We start from the raw sequence: 7,557 nt of genomic DNA, 5'->3' as shown, positions 1-7,557 counted from the left end.
TTACTACTAATAATTTTTCAACTTCATTCCGAATGAATATGTTATCATTTACTGCATGTTTTCGAGACTTAGTAGCAATCAGTCGTACATTCTCAATCAGGTTACTGAATAAAGGAGGAGGTTCAACTCGAACATGAGGTAGAGAACAAACAATAAGTGGAGATTTCATTCCACCAAAATTCAGTTAAATTTGAGAATGATGCTTCAGTAAACCATGACCCACTATGACATCAGCACAAAGATTTTTATACTTCAATTTTTGCTCTTGTGTATGAATGCTCAAGGAGTTTTACATTTACAATACAGTAGCCCACAATTTGAGAACTAAGTGAAGGTCATTGAAACTTTACCAGATGCAGGGAAAGTCTGATATTACTCCGAGAAACAAACGAATCACTTAAAACCTCCAAGCTCCCAGTATCTATTAATGCTTTCGATCCGTATTTGTCAATGGTTACTTTAACAGGAGCATGTTCTATGCATGAAAGAGAAGCTGCTGTAATAAAGGGTGATTTTTTTATTGGTGTGATTTTTAAGTTGGCACCACTATTAAACACAACAATTAAATTTGAATAAAACAGCTGATCTTTGTTTATTATCTTATGTCATTTCGATATTTGTATTGTCTAGTGCGTATTATTGTATAGTAACCATGAACAGACTAAAAGGCCGTTTCACACCGCGGTCACACTATGTCACGTTACGTAACGTGACAGATTTTTCAAAAGATCTGTTTCCATAGTTTTAAATGGTGTAATTCACACCGACCTCGCAGAACCTCACAGACACCACAGACGTCGACAGACGAATCTGCGGAATCGCTCCGAGAGCGATCTTTTTCAAAACATCTGTCGACGTCTGTGGCCTCGCGCATGCGCAGACCTGTCGCGCAGTTCGTGCTGTAACTCTTTACAAGAAGCTGGATTGCTATTTTTTTTATTTATTATGGAACAGTTAAATTGAAGCCGTCAGAACGCGTCCACTGCTGTGGAATACAGATTTGGAGGAGTATAGAGATAGCAATTTAAAGGACACAGCATGGGGTGAAATAGCAGAGCAACTGGAACAAAATAGTAAGTAGTTCTTAATTGCACTTTTTTCAAGCTTAAAAACTTTCAAAATAACCCTTCATAATTGAGTATAGTTTAACAATATTGGCAACATAAATGTGTGGTGTCAATATCTATTTCACTGGCTTTAAATTTGTATAATATTTTATACTCTTTAATGAACAGCCCAAATTAAATGTAGTACAAAATCTCGCAAGGGTAAAAAAACACGACTTAAAAAATGAAAAACACATGCATGTTAAATACAAATTGGCATTATGTTTATACGAAAGTGGTTCAACCGAAAATTACATATTAAATAATGTTCACATACAGACAGAATAATAATCTTTCTTACTACATGACACAAACTGTTAGAAACATATTTTTTTAAATATTAATCATACACAAGAGCAGAATACATACAAATTGTTAGAACAATTAAGTGTTGTTTTGGTTATCATTAAATGTGGTTCCACTGCCATGGCACACTTCCTTCTTCGGACATGAAGTATTTAACAAAGTGATTTCTTATCTCGGTAGCTTCTTTAGATGCCTGAGCACCATAACGAGGAATAGGTTTCCATGCTTTGTCATAAGCTTCTAAAATTTCCTCAGGCGTCAGTACTGGAAAAATGATCCCTTTGAGCAAAGATAATTGTGGAGGACGGCTGTTGCTTTGACTATCTTGTTTACTAAGTGCAGCTTACAGTTTAAGGGTCTGAAGTAGATACACCATCTTTTTGCAAGAATGCCAAAAGCATTTTAAACTACTCTTCTACATCTACAAAGTCTATAGTTGAAAATTCTTCTTTCGTCGTTAAGATTAGTATACTTACCATCTTAACGCATGGTAAGATTGGCGCATAGCGTCAATATTTCTCTGCTGGAAATACATCTCCTGTAGTTGGTATCTTTTTTACTAATATCGTTACATATCAATGTTAAGATCTCTTAAATAATCAGGTTTAGATAGCCGAAAGTATGTTGTGAATCTGTCATCAGCTCCAAATCCTTTATCATATGATGATACTCGCCGCACTGTCTTTGGTTGATAGGGTGCACCCAGTGCGTTCGGTTTGTAACCGAATACAACAGCATGAGTTCCTCTTCACTACTCGAACTACTATCGCCGTCATCCAACCAAGGCACACTTTTAGTAAACGCGCTATCTCTCTACGAACCACTTGCCATCTTACCTGCTTCAATTAAACTGACAGAGCAAAAACACTGTCCCAGTATCTGACAGACGTCGGTGGCGGTGTGAACTGTACGTCTGTCACGTAACATCTGTCACTTTAAGTAACGTGACATAGTGTGACCGCGGTGTGAAACGGCCTTTACAAAAGAAGAGCGTTTGCGAATAGTGCAAATTTATTTTGAAAACCGCAGTTCAGTTCGGGCAACTTACCGAGCTCTTCGTCCGATTTACGGACCTCATAATCGTCCATCAGAGTCAGGTATTCGAGCTTTGGTTAATCGTTTTCATAATACCCACACTCTTGTTGACAAGCATCGGCAGAGACGCCGCACAGTAAGGACTGAAGAGGCTGTTGATGCTGTTGCTCATAGTGTTGAAGAGGATCCAAGTGTGTCGATTCGTCATCGTGCGCAGCAATTAGCGATCTGCTACTCAACTCTATGGAATATTTTACGGAAGGATCTACGCCTATATCCATACAAGATTCAGTTGGTGCAAGAACTGAAACGATTAGACTATCGCAAGCGTCTTGATTTCGTTGAATGGGCTCAACATAAGATAACACGTGACCCAGCTTTCGCAGGCAAGATTTTTTTCAGTGATGAGGCTCATTTCTGGTTATGCGGCTTTGTCAACAAACAGAATTGTCGGATTTGGAGTGATGAAAACCCAAAAGAATTTGTTGGTATGCCCCTTCATCCACAAAAACTTACCGTTTGGTGCGCCATTTGGCCAGGTGGTGTTATTGGCCCTTATTTTTTTAAAGACAATGCTGGCCAGACTGTTACGGTAAATGGTCAACGCTATCGGGCAATGTTACGGGACTTTTTCTTTCCTCAGCTAAACGAACTTGAAGTGGATTTAGAAAATGTCTGGTTCCAACAAGACGGCGCGACGTGCCACACGGCAAACGACACAATTGGCCTCTTGGCAGAAACATTTAGTGAACGTATCATCTCATTTAGAGGTAGTGTCAACTGGCCCCCACGGACGTGTGATATCACGCCAACAGACTACTTTCTGTGGGGATATGTTAAGTCTCAAGTATACGCTGACAAGCCACAAACTTTAAATGACTTGGAAGCTAACATTCGTCGAGTTATTGGCGGAATTCAACCACAGCTGCTGGAAAGAGTATTCGAAAATTGGACTTCTCGATTGGGCTTTCTACGCGAACGAAATGGAGCCCATATGCCAGAAATCATTTTTAAACGTTAATGTCATGACACTGTAGTTCAAATAAATGCATTTTTATGTCAATACAAGTTGTTTTTCATTTTTTATTTAGTTTTAAAAACCGCACCAATAAAAAAATCAGCTTTTAGTATCAACAACATTTGAATTAGTTGTAACAGCATAACAACTTTTAATGTTGCTTTTCTTCAGTCTTGACCTACAGACCTTAGAGTAATGGCCCGATTTAGAACAGCGTCTAGAATATAGCGTCTTTCGTCAGAAGGTGTGTGTGTGTGTGTGTGTGTGTGTGTGTGTGTGTGTGTGTGTGTGTGTGTGTGTGTGTGTGTGTGTGTGTGTGTGTGTGTGTGTGTGTGTGTGTGTGTGTGTGTGTGTGTGTGTGTGTGTGTGTAGCATTTATAACATCAACATTAGAAAAACATGTTGATTTATTATGAGCTGCTTCTAATACAAAAGCCTGATTGGAAGCTTCTTACAGAGATTCTAAGAGCCGTTCTCGAGTTGTTAAAGACAAAAGTCTACTTAGAAAACCATCTCGAATAAAGTTATTTTTGTAATCTTCAGCAGTAGTCGAAAATTTGCAGCTTTGTTCAGTACTTTTAAAGTCAACAAGTATTCTCTGATGGACTCACCCAATTTTTGCTTACGTGAAGCTAGCTGATACCTTGTTAACATTTCACTTGTAGGTTTGATGAATATACTATTCAGAATGTCAACTGCTTCCTCGTATGTTGTGGACTCAGATATGAATTCAAAGTTTGGTTGCGAAACGTGATTGATGAGGAGATTCAATATATCCTCGGATGTAACGCTTCTTCCTTTGATGAGATTCTATTCACAAATGTCTCAAATGCTCTTAATCAGTATTTCCAAAGTTTAGAGCAAGAGGGCAAACTTGGGTCAGTATCAAACTTGTCAGGTCTTAAAACCTATCCATGTCAATTAGAATATTATAATAAAACAGGAAACTTGCTGTTTAACATTTAAATAATATGAGATGATTAAATTGTAATAGAGAACAAAACCCAGTTAATAAAGTAACAAAATAAAGGGTATTAATAATATCAAACAAACCATAGAAAATTAATAAAGTTGAACAATACATAATAATCAAATAATTTTTTTACAAAACACATTTGATGTAAACATATGATAATTTATATTAACTATTCACCACAAAAGTATTACTATTTTCGCAGACTTCTGCGGTATGCTGTGAAATTTTCAAAATCTTAATGAATGCTAAGAGCTAAAAACAAGCGTGTAAGTTAAAACTGATTTCTAAATTTGCGAGATGTTTCAAATAGTTTATAGTGAGAAAGTATGACCTACAGGTGAACTACTCTCCAAGGATTTGCATACCCTTTGTTAGACAAACAAAGAGCATGTGCTCATACAAAGCTGGTTTAAAAGAAGCATTCAAAACGTTGAAACGGATTTTACAAAAAATGGATATATTCATTCAAACAAACATCGACCAATTACGTTCGTACACTCTTATCAACAACAAAAACACAAGGCTGGAGGTGGTTGTCATTTACCCCTTCCGGTACCAACCATACACTTCCTGTTCCATTTGCTTCAGATGATGCGCCGCGATACCACAGGAAATACTGAAATTGATGTACTAGTCAATTCTCACCTTAGTTAGTTAAGGTGTGACGTGTTTGTGCTCTTGGCTCCTGTGCAGTGATATCGCTTGGGTCAATTCTCTCAAGTCTGGACTTCATGTCGTTCGGCAGTTACTACTTAATAATTAGATTGACTTTGAGTGTTTAAACTTTGTTGTAACATATAACGATGGCAAATGTTGAAAATCCTATTATCCTTTTAAATCATCCATCGCCGATAAGAAATTGTATTATAAAGAATTACTCTACATGTTTCAAGCCTCAGAACCAAATATTTACTAAGATTTCGTGATGAGTTAATAAGCAAAACTTTTAAGTTTTCCACATGTTCTCGCAATAATTGTTAAAAAAAATACAAAAATGTAGACTTGGATTGATCTACAGGACTCAAGTGAAACTCTAATGGTACTTTTAATGTCTCAACAGTTCTAAATGTGAACAAATTGTCATATAGTGCAGTGGAGTTTTACAAATTTCTTTAGTTAGGCTACAAAATGTTCAAAACAGTTTCTTAATGAGTACGGCGAGTAAATGGTAAGACGGACATGTGTACAAAGTTCCATGTACATACTTCTTGTTGTTGGAAAATTCGTGACGAGATAATGTGTATAGAAAGATAAACAATACAGTCTCCAAAATAAATCCTTTCGGCAGACCCATTTTACCAAAAATACATTGGGAATAGAAATTAGTGTAATACACTCCTTGGTAATTTTGAGAGAGAGATTCAATTATTCTTACAGCATTGCTACTGAAATCATAAAATCTTAATTCATACATGAAAACGAAGTGCGGGATGTTGTTAAATGCTGTTGATATATCATAAATTCTTCCTAATACCTGTTTTACATATGCCCTAGAAATATAATTGTTCATCAACACTGTATACGCTTTACAAGCTCCATTTGTTGAACTTAAACCATACTAAAGATCAGTAAATAACAAATTGTCTTAATTTCTTAAAACAATTTTACAGTCTACGAGTACTTCAAGTGCCTTGGTTGTTTTAGTCTAACCAGTGCCACTTTTATACAGCGGTACAATCTGAATTAATTTTATAAATTGAGGGAACACAGAATTCTCTAAATAAAAGTTTAACGAGTAACACAAGAGGAGCGGCAAGTTTGAGAACAAAGGAATTGACAATAAACATCTATTAAAAAGTTTGAACATTACGCAATATACTGTATGTATGTCATTACAAACTTCTTCCTCATAAACACTAATAAAACAAGAATTTTTTGCACTGAATACATGCTGGACTTGACCTTTGTTTAGATAATATGGCAAAGATAAATTGAAATAGGAATACTATTATTATAAAGCCACATGAGTAACAATGTTTTTATCTCAAATGGTTACTTAATTATACCCGACGAAGTATACAATCGTATTCCCTCAGAAGCTATCACCAACCCATGGTAAAGGTGGCGACTTGGTGTTTAATGATCATCAGAGTGTACCCAATAACAATAGAGAATAAAACTGCGGCAACTATCATGCTTTCAGTGCATGCTAAACCACTAGTTGCTCTATTATATATATCATCAACCATTCAACCTTCAAAACCATTGGCTGACTGCCGCCGCGCCACAAAGCTTGCCACTGTCACTATTGTCAGTGAGCTGGATCTGCGTGCTGCGTACGATTATTTAAACACATGTTAGACAAATTTAACATTGGCAAGTAGTTAACATACTTCCAATAGTAACAATTAAAATATTTCTATCTGATTTAAACGTTAATGTATACAATTGAAACTTAGGATTTAAGAACAATAATTTTGTTTACTTACTGAATGCTGTAAACTGGTTACTTTCGATCCCACTTAGATTAAAGTCACCGTTATCATCATCACTGCCACTCTCACTCATGCTGCTGTCACCATCTTGCAAATTAATGACGATATGTTCTGTCATTTCGTCAATTTGACGCTCTAACCTAATGTAGTCTTCCTCTACTTTTTTGACATGGTTTACACGAGATAACCATTCTTCAGTAGTTATTTCCTCAAATGTCGTTTCCACAAGCTGCTTTATTATTTCCATTGAAAAAGACACATTACGTTTAGCCAACCTCTGTTTCATGACACTCCATATCATTTCTACAGGATTAAGTTCGGGATGGTAGGGAGGTAAACGCAGAGTTGAATGACCGTGTTCAGCCAAAATTGCATCAATTTGAACATTTTAAATTTAGGTTTGTGTAAATTAATCAAACAGTACAGCTCCGGTTTTAGGCTACTTGTTTGGAAATTTATATTTCTGTCTGATAGCCATTTAATCATGTCACCTTTTCTGGAATTAGATGTTGGCGCTCGGTTAATTTCGACATTGTGGTGTGGGGCATTGTCAATCACAATAATAGAATGTTCAGGGAGATTGGGAATTAATTTACTTTTCAACCATTTCTCGTAATTTGCAAAGTTCATATCGTTATGGTAATCGCCGGTTTTTTTTGCCTGATTCAAAAGTTAGCAACA

The sequence above is a fragment of the Homalodisca vitripennis genome, chromosome 1 (genome assembly GCF_021130785.1).
Source record: "Homalodisca vitripennis isolate AUS2020 chromosome 1, UT_GWSS_2.1, whole genome shotgun sequence".
Taxonomy (NCBI): Eukaryota; Metazoa; Arthropoda; class Insecta; order Hemiptera; family Cicadellidae; genus Homalodisca; species Homalodisca vitripennis.
The sequence above is the reverse complement of the archived record's forward strand: the minus strand, read 5'-3'. Positions refer to the sequence as shown.